Source organism: Malaclemys terrapin, chromosome 18, assembly GCF_027887155.1.
Source record: "Malaclemys terrapin pileata isolate rMalTer1 chromosome 18, rMalTer1.hap1, whole genome shotgun sequence".
Classification (NCBI taxonomy): domain Eukaryota; kingdom Metazoa; phylum Chordata; order Testudines; family Emydidae; genus Malaclemys; species Malaclemys terrapin.
The window spans coordinates 21827163-21845497 of NC_071522.1; positions in this window are offsets into that span (position 1 = coordinate 21827163).

Here is an 18335-nt window from a genome sequence, read left to right on the forward strand (position 1 = left end):
ATTTATTTGATGGCCAAAAAGCCATGGTTCAATAGAGAAGAAAGAGATCAACTTTGGGTAGAAGTCCATCCTGGGTCAATGGCAAAGTAAGGACAGAAATTAGAAATAAAAATTCAATATATTACACATGAAAAGGAGGAAAACAGATCACAACTGATATAAATTAGCAGTTGTGAAGGGCAGAACATTGAAAAGGAAAGCTAAAGGCATCAGGGAAAAATCCATGCCTGGTAGAGCTAAGGACAACAAGGAGGAGTTTTTTATATATATTGAGTGTGGGGGGGAATCTTAGCAGGCCCATTACTAAATAGAGATTGTAAAATTATGAATAATGATGCAGAAATAGCAGAAGTGTGCTACAAATATTTCTATTCTGTATTGGAAAAAGCAGGATAATGCATTCATATCAGCTGTGGATGACAAAGCATTTTCCATTTTATTAGTCACTGAGGAAGATGCTGTACAAGATATGATTGGGATAAAGATTTTTAAATCAGCAAACCCAGATTACTTGCACCCAAGAGTCTTAAAAGAGCTGGCTGAGGAGATCTCTGGCCCACTGATGTTAATTTTTAATAAATCTTGGAATATTGAGGAAATTCCAGAAGATTGAAAGAGTGCTAATGTTGTTTCCGTATTCAAAAAGGGCAAGCGGGATGACCCAGGTAACTATAGATTGGTTAGCCGGAAATCAATCCCAGGCAAAATAATGGAGAAGCAGATAGTGGATTCAACTGCTAAACAATTAATGAATATAAATATAATTAATGCGGGTCCACAGGGCTTTATAGAAAATAGGTCTTGTCAGACAAACCTAATTTCATTCTTTGAGAGGATTGGCAGTTTGGTAGATAAAGAGTAATTGCATAGCTGTAATATACTTGGACTTTTGTAAGGCATGTGCCTTAGTACCGCCTGACATTATGATGAAAAAATGTCCAGTATGCAATGTCAATAGAAACCATGTGAAATGCGTAAAGACTGGCAGACAGACAGATCTCAAAAGCAGTTCTCAATGGGGACTCCTCAGTGGGTGGGGTCATTTCCAGTCCGGTTCCACAGGGATCGTTTCTAGGCCTGACCCTGTTCAATATTTTTGTCAAAGTTCTGGAAATAAATCTCATCGCTAAAAAAATGTGCAGATGACACAGAGATTGGTGCCGTGGTAAATAATGTTGAGGACAGGGCAGTCACAGAGCGCAATCGGGTTTTCCTGGTAACTCAGACCCATTCAAACAAAAGTCATTGTAACACAGTCAAATGCAAAGGAACGAGGACTGCAGCCCACACCTACAGAATGGGGGGCTGTCTCCTGGAAAGCAGCGGCAACGAATCATTTCTTCCATCTTCGCCCACCGTCCTACAGTGTCAGAATTGAACTGTGGAATCACAGGCCATGATCTCTGCACTTCCTGCTGCCACTTCCTGAGCAGCTCATCAATATTCTCTGCTCAGCAGAAATTGGGGTCATGCCCATCACCTTTCCTGGAAATTCTTCAGCCACGAAACTCCGCTGCACCTCTGTCCTACAGGGAGAGGAGACGAGCCCGGCTCAGAGCGAGATGAGGAAGGAGTGATGGAAAGTCGGGTTCTACTTTGGTCCCTGCTCTGGTTCTGCTCCTGCCTGGCATGAACACAGAGGTCTCAGCGCTGCCATCTTCTGCCCAGCCTCTTCTGCTGGAGACTGGGAGACTGTCTCCTCTGGGCCCTCAGTTACCCCCCTCCCCCACTAGTACCCGTAAACGGAGGAGGAGGAAAAGGAGACAGCCTGACTCCAGTGTAGATGGGTGAGGAGCAGTGGGCAGGGCAGAGGAGGGATGACAGGTGCAGATAGCAGGGGGACAGGCAGAAGCTAGGAGGGGCAGGAGTAGGATGCGGGGAGGAGAGGGGCAGCAGCCAGGCAGGTGGGGGAGAGGAGCAGGGAGAACAGGGATAGACAGTGACGTGAGCAGAAGGGTCTGTCTGTGATGGGGACCAATTTCAGATATTTCAGAGACAAATACACAACCCCCCTGCTGAGAGTCGCCAACTCTTATGTTGTTGTCACCATCTGTTCTCGTAGCATTTGATGCTTTTCTTAAAGCCCCACCTCCTGGAGTCATGTGATGGCAGGAGACTCTCACGTTTCATTTAAAATCAAAGTTGGCCATGCTAGGTAGTTTTGCATATTGCATTAAAAAACATTGGCTTTGTCTCCTCAGTGACTGTGTAGCTCAGAGACTCTGGGGTCTGAATTAACAAGTCCTTCACCCCTTACTTGTGGCTTCAAAAGGGCCAATTTCCCAAAGCTGAGAAAAATCATGAGCAAAATTGATTGGGAATAAAGCTTTAACCTGAAAAACATGAATGCCAGTTAGGAGTTCTTTAAGAAGAGTTTATTAAATGGCCAAAAGTCACAATTCCAAAATCAGATAAGAGAACAACTTTGGCTAGAAGCTAGTCTGGTTCAGTGGTGAACTGAAGGCAGCAATTAGACATAAAAAAGTGATATACAATGTTTTGCTAAGAAGCACTGGTGACTGCATGGGGCACAAACCTCTTTGACATTGGGCGTGTACACACCCCTCAATTAACATAACTGTCGTTCATCACAACCCCCACACACACACACCTCAGACAAAAGGGGTTCGCTGGGTGGGTGGAGGGGCTTTGGCTGAGTATTGCTTTAGGTAAAGTGTGTGAGAGTTAGGGAAGACAGAGCAGAGGCAATAAGAAAGCCAAAGCAGCGGACTGTAATCACATGACCCTGGGAAAAGCTAGAGCGAATTTTTGGGTCTGGTGTTGGCTAAAGAGGCTTGGGGATAAAAGCACAGAAATTGCTCCTTTTGTTTTTGATTCTTCGTGAATTGGCAGAAGCGGAACTTTGTAAATGACTGTAACGAAACAAGACTCCAGCAAAGAAAATACCAGACTCCTGCAAGTTCTGCTTCCAGCTGGAACATCGCCAGGGCCCTGAATGTTGACTGGCTGTTCGGGTCAACTAAGAAATGGTAAAAGGGAGACTAGATAGCAATCAATATAAATTAGAAGTTATGAAGTGCAGAAAATTGACAAGGAATACTAAAGACATCGGGGGAAAATCCATGACTGGCAGGTACAAGAACTATAAGAAGGAGTATAAAGAACAGGAGTACTTGTGGCACCTTAGAGACTAACAAATTTATTAGAGCATAAGCTTTCGTGGACTACAGCCCACTTCTTCGGATGCATATAGAATGGAACATATATTGAGGAGATATATATACACACATACAGAGAGCATGAACAGGTGGGAGTTGTCTTACCAACTCTGAGAGGCCAATTAATTAAGAGAAAAAAAAAAACTTTTGAAGTGATAATCAAGCTAGCCCAGTACAGACAGTTTGATAAGAAGTGTGAGAATACTTACAAGGGGAGATAGATTCAATGTTGGTAATGGCTCAGCCATTCCCAGTCCTTATTCAATCCTGAGTTGATTGTGTCTAGTTTGCATATCAATTCTAGCTCTGCAGTCTCTCTTTGGAGTCTGTTTTTGAAGTTTTTCTGTTGTAATATAGCCACCCGCAGGTCTGTCATTGAATGACCAGACAGGTTAAAGTGTTCTCCCACTGGTTTTTGAGTATTATGATTCCTGATGTCAGATTTCTGTCCATTAATTCTTTTGCGTAGAGACTGTCCGGTTTGGCCAATGTACATGGCAGAGGGGCATTGCTGGCACATGATGGTATATATCACATTGGTAGATGTGCAGGTGAACGAGCCCCTGATGGTGTGGCTGATGTGATTAGGTCCTATGATGATGTCACTTGAATAGATATGTGGACAGAGTTGGCATCGGGCTTTGTTACAAGGATAGGTTCCTGGGTCAGTGGTTTTGTTCAGTGATGTGTGGTTGCTGGTGAGTATTTGCTTTAGGTTGGGGGGTTGTCTGTAAGCGAGGACAGGTCTATATCCCAAGATCTGTGAGAGTAAAGGATCATCTTTCAGGATAGGTTGTAGATCTTCGATGATGCGCTGGAGAGGTTTTAGTTGAGGGCTGAAGGTGACAGCTAGTGGTGTTCTGTTATTTTCTTTGTTGGGCCTGTCTTGTAGAAGGTGACTTCTGGGTACTCGTATTTAAGTCATAGGCGCCAATTGCGTGGGCGCTCTGGGGTTGGAGCACCCATGGGGGAAAATCGTGGGTGCTGAGTACGCACTGGCAGCCCCCCCCATCAGCACCGGCCACTGGTGGGCCCTGCCGATCAGTGTTTCCCCCTCCCTCCCCACGCCTCCCACCAGCCACAATCAGCTGTTTCGCTGCGTGCAGGAGGCTGTGGGAAGAGAGGGGAGGAGCGAGGATGCGGCGTGCTCGGGGGAGGGTGGGAAGAGGTGGGGCGGGGCTGGGGCCTTGAGGGAAGGGGTGGAGTGGGGGCGGGGCCTGGGGCAGAGCTGGGAGTCAAGCACCAATGGAAAGTCGGTGCCTGTGATTTAAGTATATTAGCAACAAAAGAAATCCTAGAAATTATATAGGCCCTTTACTAGATGGAGATAGTAAAATTGTTAATACTGATGTAGGAAAGGCAGAATTGTTCAATAAATGTTTCTCTTCTGTATTTGGAAAGAAGCAAGATGGTGTTCTTGTATCATGTGAGGATGATTAATTAACTTTAGAGTTAATTAATAACGCATGATATGAGCAGTCAGGCCTAGTGGTCACAGCTTGGGTCAGAGCCCGAATCAGGAACCAAACTGAAGAGCAGGGTTGGAGCGAGGCCGGCACAGGAATGATCACAGCGGCAGGGGTAAGTGGCGAGCGTCCACTGGCCTAATGCTGCTGCTGGACTTAAAGGCAGGTCTGGTGACACCTCTCAACCAGGCAGGTGGGTTGGTCAGTCAGGGTGTTCAACTCCAGGGCAGCTAGCTGATCCCAGAGCAGCTACAGGCCCTGATTCCAGACAGTAACCGAGGAGGATGTTAAACAGCATCTACTAGGGATAAACATTTTTAAATCATTAGTCCTGGATAAAGAGTCCTGTGGCACCTAATAGACGTATTGGCGCATAAGCTTTCGTGCGTGAATACCCACTTCGTCAGATGCATGTATATTAGGAACATGCGTCTGACGACGTGGGTATTCACCGACGAAAGCTTATGCTCCAATACGTCTGTTAGTCTATAAGGTGCCACAGGACTCTTTGTCGCTTTTTACAGATCCAGACTAACACGGCTACCCCTCTGATACTAGTCCTGGATCATTTCACAGCCAAGAGTTTTAAAAGAGCTGGCTGAGGAGATCTCTGGCCTGCTGATCTTAATTTTTAATATATCTTGGAATACCAGGAAAATTCCAGAAGACTGGAAGAGTGATAATGTTATTCCTCTATTCAAAAGAGGAGCAAGCGGGATGACCCAGGTAACCATAGACCATTTAGCCTGCCTCAATCCCAGGTAAAATAATGGAAAAGTCAACATGGGCTTCAACTGACAAAGAATTAAAGGATATTCAAATAATTAATGCCAGTCACTATGGTTTTATGGAAAATAGGTTTTATCAAACAAACTGATTATTCTTTGCAGTGACTACAAATTTGGTTGATAAAGTAATTGCATAGATATAATATACTTAGACTTTTGTAAGGTGTTTGAGTTGGGACCACATGACATGCTGATTAAATAATTGCTATTATACAATTTCAAGGACGCACTTGTTAAAGGGAAGTAGCTAACTGATAGTCATCACTGGGAATTACCATGAAATGGGAATGTTTCTAGTGGGGTCCCACAGGGCCTCATTCTAGGCCTGATGCTATTCAATATCTATACTAATGATCTGGAAGTAAATGTAAAATCATAGAATCATAGAATATCAGGGTTGGAAGGGACCTCAGGAGGTCATCTAGTCCAACCCCCTGCTCAAAGCAGGACCAATCCCCAACTAAATCATCCCCGCCAGGGCTTTGTCAAGCCTGACCTTAAAAACCTCTAAGGAAGGAGATTCCACCACCTCCCTAGGGAACCCATTCCAGTGCTTCACCACCCTCCTAGTGAAAAAGTTTTTCCTAATATCCAACCTAAACCTCCCCAACTGCAACCTGAGACCATTACTCCTTGTTCTGTCATCAAGTACCACTGAGAACAGCCGAGCTCCATCCTCTTTGGAACCCCCTTTCAGGTAGTTGAAAGCAGCTATCAAATTCCCCCTCATTCTTCTCTTCTGCAGACTAAACAATCCCAGTTCCCTCAGCCTCTCCTCATAAGTCACGTGCTCCAGCCCCCTAATCATTTTTATTGCCCTCCGCTGGACTCTTTCCAATTTTTCCACATCCTTCTTGTAGTGTGGAGCCCAAAACTGGACACAGTACTCCAGATGAGGCCTCACCAATGTCGAATAGACGGGAACGATCACGTCCCTCGATCTGCTGGCAATGCCCCTACTTATACAGCCCAGAATGCCGTTAGCCTTCTTGGCAACAAGGGCACACTGTTGACTCATATCCAGCTTCTCGTCCACTGTAACCCCTAGGTCCTTTTCTGCAGAACTGCTTCCTAGCCATTCGGTCCCTAGTCTGTAACAGTGCATGGGATTCTTCCGTCCTAAGTGCAGGACTCTGCACCTGTCCTTGTTGAACCTCATCAGGTTTCTTTTGGCCCAATCCTCTAATTTGTCTAGGTACCTCTGTATCCTGTCCCTACCCTCCAGCGTATCTACCACTCCTCCCAGTTTAGTTTCATCTGCAAACTTGCTGAGAGTGCAGTCCACGCCATCCTCCAGATCATTAATGAAGATATTGAACAAAACCGGCCACAAGACCGACCCGTGGGGCACTCCACTTGAAATCGGCTGCCAACTAGACATGGAGACATTGATCACTACCCGTTGAGCCCGATGATCTAGCCAGCTTTCTATCCACCTTACAGTCCATTCATCCAGCCCATACTTCTTTATCTTGGCGGCAATAATACTGTGGGAGACCGTATCAAAAGCTTTGCTAAAGTCAAGGAATAACACATCCACTGCTTTCCCCTCATCCACAGAGCCAGTTATCTCATCAGAGAAGGCAATTAGGTTAGTCAGGGATGACTTGCCCTTGGTGAATCCATGCTGACTGTTCCTGATCACTTTCCTCTCCTCTAAGTGCTTCAGAATTGATTCCTTGAGGACCTGCTCCATGCTTGTTCCAGGGACTGAGGTGAGGCTGACTGGCCTGTAGTTCCCCAGATCCTCCTTCTTCCCTTTTTCACTGCTGGTAAAATTTACAGATGACCCAAAGATTGGCAGAGTGGTAAATAATGATGAGGACTGGGCAGTCGTACAGAGCTGGAGTCCTGTGTCCAGTTTTGGTCACCAATATATATGTAACCCTTCTGCCCATCTAAGCTGGCAGCAACAAGGGCCGGGTTCTGTATCTAGGGGTTCCGTTTCAATAACGCAATGCAAAACCGGCTCGAGCCCCCACCCAGTGACCTGGGACAATTACATACCACCCCCTGGGTGCCTCTAAGAGGCAATACTTCCTCTCTTGCAAGCACGGAGTCTGAGTGTGACAGAAAATGTTTAATAACATGAGGTAAACGACATCAGCATTAAATTGGAAAAACACCACAAACAGGATTCATAACACAAACCATGAGCAAAAAACCCACCCCAGCAAATTGGGCTGTGTCCTTTCCCTTTGGGTTCTTGAATCCAGCAACCCAAAAATCACCCAGAGTCCCCAAAGTCCAACACCCCCAAAGTCTCTTGGGTCCAGCAACCACCCAAAGTCCCAAAAGTCCAACAGACCCCAAAGTCTCTGTCCCTGGTCAGTGCAGCCCCAGAGTAAAAGGGGTGGGGCATGCAGGGTGTTAAGGGGCACCTTACGTGATCCGAGGCCAGCCGTCTCTCCACAGCATTCACCACGAGCCAGTCCCCTTCCTGCTGGCCCACAAACTGCTCCGCTCTACAAGCTGCTCCCCTTCGCTCACCGGCCCGTGAGCCGCTCCAGCCGTCCCCGCAAACAGCTCCGCTCGCTGTTCCTTGGGCCGCTCCAACCATCCCCACGAGGCTCTGCACCGCTCACTGCTCCTCCAGTCGTCCCCACAAATTGCTCTGCCAGCTGCTTAGCCATATAGCTTCAGGCTCCCCCACTAGTTAACAGAGCACTCAGTAAGCTCAGCTCTTAAGGACTTTAGCTGTTTTGTGATTTCAGCTCTTAGCAATTTCAGCTCATAGTAGGGGAGCCCCAGTGCTGGTGCACCATTGACCCAAAGTGAATTCAGCTCAGCAGTCTGTAACTAGACTTCTAATGGAATCAAAGTTAGCTCTGACATTCCACAGTGGAGAAAGGAGTATCAATTGGTGTGTCAAGCCCTCAAAGACAGCTCATACCATCAGGTACAAATGTCTGTCCCCATCCTCTTTCCATTCACTGGGTTTTGTAACCCAGGCCTCTTGTCAAGCAAGTGCTACTTATGTAATGGTGACGGACTCACTCAGTCCTTCTGTCATACAACAGGTTCACTGGCCTTGATTCACAGAATCAGGGTAACAAAACTTTATTCTTCCTGCCCCAATAACAGAGAAAACTGGGGATCCCACACCAGCCAAAGTAACCACTTTGAGTTGCTGTTGTTTCATGCCAGGCGAGTGGGTGTGCCTATGCAAACAAGATCAGCCCCTGGAGTTCTTTTCCACACTCGCCATAATTCACCACCAGATGTCAGGGTAGAGCTCATCCTGACTCTGCTTTACATCTAGAAAGGATGTAGAGAAACTGGAAAGGATCCAGAGGCGAGTGACAAAATGATCAAAGCCATATGAGCAAAGGCTGAATGAATGGGGTATGTTCAGGGCCGGCTCCAGGCACCGGCTTACCAAGCAGGTGCTTGGGGCGGCCACTTCGGAGAGGGGCGGCACGTCCAGCTGTTCGGCGGCAATTCGGCAGACGGTCCCTCACTCCTGCTCGGAGCGAAGGACCTCGTGCCGAATTGCCGCCGCAGATCGCGATCGCGGCTTTTTTGTTTGTTTGGGGCAGCCAAAATCCTGGAGCCGGCCCTGGGTATGTTTCATTTGGAAAAGAGGAAATTGAGGGGGGACATGAGAGCGGTCTTCAAATACCTGAAAGGCTGCCGTAAAAAAGATGGAGCAAAGTTGTTCTCTCTTGCCACGGAGGACAGGACAAGAGGCGACAGGTTCAAACTACAGCAAAGCAGATTTAAATTAAATCTCAGGACAAACTTGCTAAGTGTAAGGGCAGTAGTTCAGTGGAGCTAGGTTGTGGAAGCTCCTTCACTGGAGGATTTCAAAAGGAGGCCGGAGCCATCTGTCTGGGATGCTTTAGACACGACAAATCCTGCATCTCAGCTGGGGCTTAGACTAGTTGACCCTTCTAACTCGAAGGTTCCATGGTTCTGAGATTCTATGACTTTGACAAGAATTTAGGGTGATTGTGGACAAGTGAGTAGAGCTATAAGTACCTTCATGGGATGAAAATACCGGGTACCCAAGGGCTCGGTAACCTAGCAGAGAAAAGCAGAACAGACCTGTGGCTGGAAACTGAAGCCAGACTAATTCAAATAAGAAATTAGGCACCAATTTTTCAGTCAGAGTAATTAACCACTGGCACCAACTCCCAAGGGTTGTGGTGGATTGCTCATCTCCTGACATCTTCAAATCAAGGCTGGAGGCCTTCCTGGTAGAGATACTTTGGTCAAACAGAAGTTATAATGGACAATACTGGGGTGAAAAGTAACGACCTGTGCTACAAAGGAGGCCAGACTACATAGTCTAATGGTCCCTTCTTGCCTTAAACTCTGTGCATTTCTCCTTAAGGCAGCAGGGTATCTACAGATTGAATGTCTCTGGATTCCTTAACTGCTAAGGGCGTTGCTTTCCCATAACTACACGTAAGTTCTTGGTCATACAAATTCCAACATTTTGGGGCAGGGCCTCCACAGGGGACACGTGTATATGTATTTAAATTGCATCCGTTCAATACACGTGTCAGGGCTGCAGCTAATACCAAAAATGCACCAGATACAGAATTATTCAGCTCACTCCTTGTTCCATACGCCATGATCAATCCATGAGATATTCAAACTCCTGACCTGTTTCCTAGCAAAGTCGTGTTATGATTTCTAGGAAATCAACAACATTGCAACACAGCATGATGAGTTCATATCCTTTATCGTTAGAGCATTTGTTCCATTTCTTCTCACTTGTAGAGCATTTGTTCCATTTCTTCTCACTTGCAGCATCAGAATCGAATTGTGAACATCAGAACACAAGAACGGCCATACTGGGTCAGACCAACGGTCCATCTAGCCCAGCATCCTGTCTTCCGACAGTGGCCAATGCCAGGTGCTTCAGAGGGAATGAACAGAACAGAGCAATTATCGAGTGATCCATCCCCTGTTGCCCACTCCCAGCTCTGGCAATCAGTGGCTTAGGGACAGCCAGAGCGTGGGGCTTGCATCACTGTGGAATCATATGTCTCTGCACTTCCCCTGCCAACTCATAAGCAGCATTTCAATCTTCTTGGTTCAGCAGAATTTCTCATGCCCAGCACCTTTCTGCAATGAAATCTCCCAACATGTCCCTTGAAATTCTTCATCCCTGAAATCTCATCCTACAAATAGGGTTACCATATCCAGCAAATAAAAAAAGAGGACCCTCCACGGGCCCTGGCCCCGCCCGTGTCCCCACCCCGGCCCCGCCCCAACTCCGCCCCTTCCCCACCCTAACTCCGCCCCCTCTTCCCTCCCACTCCCAGCCACGAGGAAAGGGCTGCCCGAGCGCTACCGGCTTCACGGTTTGCCGGGCAGCCCCCAGACCCTGCACCCCCGGCCGGCGCTTCCCCAGCGCAGCTGGAGCCCGGGAGGGGAAGCGCCCACCCGGGGGCGCAGGGTCTGGAGGCTGCCCGGCAAACCGTGAAGCCGGTAGCGCTTGGGCTTCGGGCAGCCCCCATGCCTCCGGACCCTGCGCCCCCAGCCGGGCACAGAGCAGAAGAGTCGGGGAGGAGCAGAGCCGCCACGGCTGGAGGCTCTGCTCCTCCCCTGACTCTGTTTAAGAGCCGAGCTGCCCGAGCGCTACCGGCTTCGGGCAGCCCCCATGCCTCCAGACCCTGCACCGCCGGAGCCCGGGAGGGGAAGTGCCCGGCCGGCGGCTGGGGTCTGGAGGCACGGGGGCTGCCCGAAGCCGGTAGCGCTCGGGCAGCTCGGCTCTTAAACAGAGTCAGGGGAGGAGCAGAGCCGCCATTTTCCCGGACATGTTCGACTTTTTGGCAATTCCCCCCGGATGGGGGTTTGAGTGCCGAAAAGCCGGACATGTCCGGGAAAAAGAGGACGTATGGTAACCCTACTACAAAGAGAGGGTAAGAGCCCAGGGCGCAGAACAAGATGAAGGAGGATCTGAGAGAGCTGTGCTCTGCTTTGGTCCCTGACCTGGTTCTGCTCCTGCCGCTCATCCCACCCAATAGTTTCCGTGGCTGCCCTTGCTGTTCCCCTCATCTCTGCTTTCTGCTCCCAGGCCTCTGCTAGTCCACATGTGTCCAGTTTCTCTCCCTCTGTCTCTAAGCCCTAGTTACAGGTGAGGAAAGGCAGATCTCCTTGTAACAACCTCTCTTCTGTCTCTCATAGCCCCGTTGGGCTGTAGATATCTGAGGATCAAGCTGCAGCGCAGTGCAGCCTCCCACCAGCCAAGGACGCTGGGTCTCTTACACTGAACTCTGGCCTCGTGTCAGACTCCTGGGCACAAGAGAACAGGACTGGAGCCGGGTGGGAGTGGAATCTCCTTAGCCCCTGTGAAAGTGAAATGAATTATATTAAAGAAATAGAATGAATTAAAGAATGCTGTATGTACCTTTAAGTAGAAATGAGAAATGCTGCAAGCCAGGGGGGCAGGAAAGCAGACATTAACTGCTTAACTTGCCACTTAAGGGCAATTGGTGAAGCATTAGTCTTAGATCGATAAGAGTTAACAAGGAAGCAGGTTATGCATATTGTGCTCCATGCATATTTTACAATTTTGCTCTCTCTGTCCCTTTGTTTAGTTTGCACCCTTTTATCTGTATAAATAAGACTGTTTGAATCTTGCATGGAGGCTCACATTATCTGAATGTATTAGCAGAGCGCTGTGCTAATAAAACAGAGTGGTCTGACAAACTATGAGTCCTGAGTCTAACTTTGACAATTTGGAGGTTCCACCGAGATGGCAACCGTCTTCACTGGGGCTGTGTGATTCCTGACCGTTTTTGTAGGACGACCGTGGTAGCCGGCACCTGGGCATTTGGCCCGAGCCATCCTCCTCCTGAACGGAAGGGCGCACGACCACAGTGAGGTCTACGCCATCGAACCTGTTGGTTCCCACTCTGTTCTGGTAGGGATCCCGGGATCTGACATCAGGAATCTGGTCAGGTAATTATTTCTGTGTTTTGTCCGGACTGAGGACTGTCCTGTCTCTGTGTCTATCCATCCTCCTGTGGAGTGTTTGAGACTGGGTGCCATCTCCGTCCGGGGATCGGCCGACCAAGGGGTTCCTGTCGCCGCGGTCTGAGTGAGTGAAATCTGCACAATCGCAGCTGCACCGCACCTTGGGTAAAACCCTTGGTGTGAAAGCAAGGGCAATTGAGTCAGTAGCCTGTGGGCTCCTTTTGTGTGTTGCACCGGGCATCGCTCTGACGAACCCGAATTTCCTTCTTGTGTGATTGGTGTGTGTAAAGTCCTCCTGTATTGGTAACCAGACGTCTAAGTCAGGACAGTTCCCTAAAGGAACGCCGGCTCAGTTTTAGGAAGGGTCCGGACTCCTGTAAATTTCTGGAAAAATGGTCTAGGCTAACTCAGGGAGATCCCAAAACTCAGTGGCCACTGTTAAAACCTTGGAACAAGGACCGAGTGGATATCTTTAAAAAAAAAAAAAAAAAAAAATCCTTTATGGTAATGATGCTTTTCAGCTGTTACCTGTGAACAAACTTAAAGCTTAATACAGCAGGAAAGACATTGTAACCTTGGTCTGCTGTAAAGGGAAAACTGAGGTACACCACCCCATGGATTTAATGACTGAACAGTGGGATAATTTCCCCATAACTCTTAACAGATAAAGCCATTAAAACCTCGCCTGCCTATAGAACAAAAACACAGGAAAATATGGAGGTAATTCCTCTTGTTTTGCCTGCAATCAGCAAGGGTATTTGTAAAAGAAAGGAATATTTTAAGCAATAATGAATGCCACCCCAAAAGGGGTAGAAAAATGTTATTTTTGTCTTTCAGAAAAAGCTGATACCAGCTACAGGACAACCTAATAAGAAACAAAATAAAAGTGGGTATGCTTATCCATGCCTGTTGCTCCAAAGCCTTGTAGTAAAGACATCTCACTAGGATCCTGTATGTGGGATAAAATGAATAATGAGACCAAAGTACTGTATAATGGGCTATGTGTATGTGTTAATTCTTGGGGGGGAAAGTGTTTTAAAAGAATGGAAGTGTTAGCAACCTTCCAATAGACAAATGTAAATGTAATGTAAGTGATGTGTTTACAAAAGGTAAAAAGGTAACAGTTCCTAAAACAAACAAAAGGGCAATGCGGGAAACCGAACCATTCATATTATACATGCAAATGGCAACATGTTAAGAATTGCCACTGCAGAAAGACAGAACAGCTTACCATTGGTATAACATATTTTCTGAATGGTCTCCCACAACTACTGGCGTACTAATGTTACTCCCCCTAATTGGTTTTCGTTTTAAATTGTATGTGTTTAATTGTAACGTTTAAAATGTGCTGTTGGATAAAACAAATGTATGCAAAGCTAGAGCCACAGGCCTCTATCCCCTCCCAGTATTTTCTATTACGTGGACTAAATAAGAAGTGACACTGGCGATTAATATCTTAGTGTCAAAGGGGGGATATGTAGGAGCAGGATTTTATAATGTCCCATAAGAATTAATGTATGATTTGATTTCATCCCTGTCAGCCACCCTTTTTGAATAGCAGAAAGGAATCACAGACCAGAACAATCCTTATGACTGATTATGGTCACCCTTTTGTTTTAGAATAAGTTATAATGTCTACTATGGTTTCCTATATGTATTACAGAGTAGGCCACTAGTTAAATATACATTTCTTTGTTTTAAGGTTTAGTAAGTAAGAAACAGGATTCTCTAGTGTGTCTATGTTAAGTAGATTAGAGGAACATTGAAGGCCTGGGTCTCAATGTAAATTGTCTTGGTTATTGATTGTAAAACTTAGCAAGGTTTAATTTGCAATGCCTTTTTGCTCCATATAAAATACTACTGTTTGTATTCTCAATCTGTGTGAATAAGGAATGTATGCATCAGGAAAAGATAAGGTGTGAAGGCCATTGTTATAGCCAGAGTCAAGGAAGAAGAAGTAAAGAGACTTAAAGGACATCAAAGAATCATCAGGTACTGCTTACTATCCAGATGGCTGTTAAACTGTCTGGCATCGCAGTGTGGATACATGCTTTGCAGTGTAAGAAGGCACCCACCAGCAAACCAATCACCTCAGGACCACGCAGAGTCAATTTTGACTCCAGAAGAAGACGTAGAGGAACAGCCTGCAATACCTTACCATCTACGCTCTCGTAAGGGTTGCCAGAAGCAGACGAGGACCTAAAGCAAGGCCCAAAAAGAAGCAGTAGTGAGCCTAGCGCCTGCTGCCTGGTGGATGTAAAACCGTGACTGCGGTTCCCTCAGTTGAGGTTGTCAGAACCAGCAGGGCCTTGCCTCCAACATGAGCCTCTGGTGGCACCTGTTCCTCGGCTGCTGGTGTCTTAAGGTCTGGGGAGTCCACAGTGACAATTCTTTTATCCAGCAGCAAGTGTTGATAGCTCAGACTCTTAATATTTCTAATTGCTGGGTCTGCAGCCACATCCCAGCTCACTCTCAAGCTGGTGTTCCTGTCCTGGCAATCCCACTCAATTCCCCAGACCTCACTGGAGGACTTCATCCATTTAATAAAACATGGAACAATAATGACACTTGGGAAGCAGTGGGAATAAATGTATCTAAATGGATAAGTGGTGGAGGGAAAAGGTCATTGGTGTTGGGTGTGTAATGGGACAGGGCTGGATCTGGGAAAAAGTCATTGCCTTCAGCATATTGTGGCAAATGGTGTACGGGATTATTCGAACAAAACTAAAGAGTGGTGGGCCAGGTATGGGGATATGAGTTTTTTCTCGACCTGGGATCAAACAGAAAAATCAATCTCATGGTCCCCCTACAGTAATCTTAGTGAAAACAATACAATCTTTCAATGGTATGTAAATAACATAAGCCCCTTGACCTGGGAAGAGGCCATTGGCGGTTCCCTTATCCCACTTGGGGGAGTAATACACCATGCAAAAAGGCTCCTAAGGTTACAAGCAGTAGTTGAAATAATGGCAAATGAAACCGGAGAGAGTTTAAAGACCCTGGCCAAAGAAACAGGGGCGATCCAACAGATGGCCCTCCAAAACCATCAGGCATTCGACATAGTGCTGGCGGCCAAAGGAGGGACCTGTGCTCTCATTGGAAAAGAATGTTGTGTGTTCATACCTGACGACACCAATGAGGTAATAGATCGCGCTAGTCACTTAGAACAAATTGCATATCTTCCCCATGAAGAGCCAAGTTCTTTATGTAAGTGGCTAAGTAACCTATTCAATTTCTCTGGCATAGGAAACTGATTTTTTCAGGGAGCCCTGACTATCCTGTGTGGAATCCTAATGATTTTTGTATGTTTTCAGTTAATCTCCTGTTGTATCCAGAATTGTGTAAGATATGCCACCCAGGTGACTGCCCCAAAACAGAGTGCTAATATGATGATGTTAAATATCACTGATGAACGAAGAGATAAAGAACTATTAATATGTGGAACCCAGTAATTGTTGGTCTTTGCGTAAGCTTGACCAAAAGGAGGGATTGTGAAAGTGAAATGAATTATATTAAAGAAATAGAATGAATTAAAGAATGCTGTATGTACCTTTAAGTAGAAATGAGAAATGCTGCAAGCCAGGGGGGCAGGAAAGCAGACATTAACTGCTTAACTTGCCACTTAAGGGCAATTGGTGAAGCATTAGTCTTAGATCGATAAGAGTTAACAAGGAAGCAGGTTATGCATATTGTGCTCCATGCATATTTTACAATTTTGCTCTCTCTGTCCCTTTGTTTAGTTCGCACCCTTTTATCTGTATAAATAAGACTGTTTGGGTCTTGCATGGAGGCTCACATTATCTGAATGTATTAGCAGAGCGCTGTGCTAATAAAACAGAGTGGTCTGACAAACTATGAGTCCTGAGTCTAACTTTGACACCCCCAACCGGAGTCAGCTCTCCGAGACTGCTGGACACCTTCAGAGTCGTGGATTAGAAAGTGTAACTGGGACATGCTGAGAATACCCCGCCATATCCTTACTGAATTAGGGTTAAGACCTCTAGGTACATTGTACTGGAAAGGCAAGTGCTTATGTGCTATTGCAAGGTGGTTTGCAACTTCTTTAGCAGGAAGACATGAGTGGTAGTGTAGACATGACCTACATGTGAAGTGGATTTCCTTAGGAAATCCCTTGAGGTGAGGGCAATGCAAATTCTCCCCTCACAAGCCAGCCTTTTGCAGAGAGAGACCCAGTGCATGCTAAATACTGCCTTCGGGGAGCTCCGTATCCAAGACCCCGATCTGTGTAAAGAGTGACTAAACTTGTCATGAGTGTGCTTGTTCCGAGCTGAAGCCCTGATGTCCTGGGAGTCACAGGGACTCTTCCCTAGCGTGGGAGGGTCGAAGTTATCCAAGTTAAGGCTGGGTTCCTGGTACGCGTATTAGCATGTGTGTAGGTTCTTTAATTGGTTTTAAATATGTTTTCTCTGCAGTGCTCCTTACCACAGGAATAAAGTTGGCTAGCGTCGAGAGAGCTGGGTGGGGGGAATACGAGCAGCAATCACGCCGTTATCAGATTCTGAACAGAAAGTGAGCGGGTGTGTCTGTGCTGGGAAATATGCAGTGACATGGAAATACCCACTCAGCAGGGAGAGATGTGTGCCTCCACCCAGGAGAGGCAAGAGCTGGATGCGGAGAGGGGTGCCTTGCTGAACTACTGAGGGGAGAGACAGGGGCAGTTGCCCTGAACTGTGACAGCAACCATGGAGAGTTTGTCTTTCCTTGGAGGGGTCATCTGCAGGCCTGAACCTGGGAGCTCTGCCCCTAGAAACGTCAGCCTCCCAGAGGCGCAGAGTCCGTGCTCAGCACCCACCAGCCACAGCTGTCAGGCAGCACCCCCGATTAGCTGATCAGGGAGCTACCAAACAGCTGTTTGGTGACTGGGGCAGGCGCTTGGGGGAGGGTGGAGAGCAGCGAGCAGGCGGTGCCTCAGGGAGGGGGCGGAGCCGGGCCTGGAAGAGGCGGAGCGAGGGGGGCCTTAGGGAAGGGGGCATAGTGGGGGCGGGAAGAGGCGGGGGGAGGGGGAGGCCTTAGGGGAGGGGGCATAGTGGGGGCGGGAAGAGGCGGGGGGGTCTCAGGGGTGGAGGTGGAGTGGGGTTGAGGCCTCAGGGCAGAGTCGGGGGGTGGAACAGCACTGGGGAAAAGAAAAACTCGGTGCCTACGGCTTCTCCTGCTTGAGGCAAAGGCCTATGAACTCAGACGCAGTGACAGTCTCACCAACTGCTATCCACGCGGTTCAGTTATTGGTGCTTGCGAGCAGCCGGCTATATTCTGGATCTGGGTCCAACCGGCTGTGCGTAACAAGAGCTGCTCGCTGCCCCACCCCCACCCCCGACTCTCTGTTTGGGAAGCTCAGCCCTTAACGGCATAGCCCCCAGTACTGCAGTCCCTAGGGGCGCAAAGAGCTGCACTGCGTCGCCTGGGTTACGTCAGCCGCAATGTTGTGGTGACATTTGTTGATTCGGTTTTTGCAGCTTTTAAATGTCTCTTCCTAGGAAACATTGGGGCCCTAAGATTTTTCACAGCCTGGCTTTGGAAATCTACTTCCCCCACCATATTCCGTGCTTCAAAATATCCCACGGCAGGACTACAGCAGCTGTCCTTGGCGATTTTGGCTAGTGGGAGGGATGGTGTGGGGGTGATTACTCACAAAGCACTAGGACTGCACACGGGGTGTAGGGGTGTGAACAGAGTGACACACGGGGAGGCACGCACTCCGACAGCGTCACACATGCAGACGTGCACCAGGACGGTGGGGACACGTGCTCTCTGATTCCACCTCCACACGTGGCTTGGGGATCTGTCCTGAGCCTCCCAGATCCCCACCCTTTAGTCCATCCAGGGCAGGGGGCCGAAGCGAGGACACCAGCACCAAAAGCTTCACTGCAAGGAGGCAGCATCCGCCGGATCTTTCCCCGGAGCACGAGCAGACAGTGGCTCCCCATTGCTCTGGAACTGTTCTCACGCAG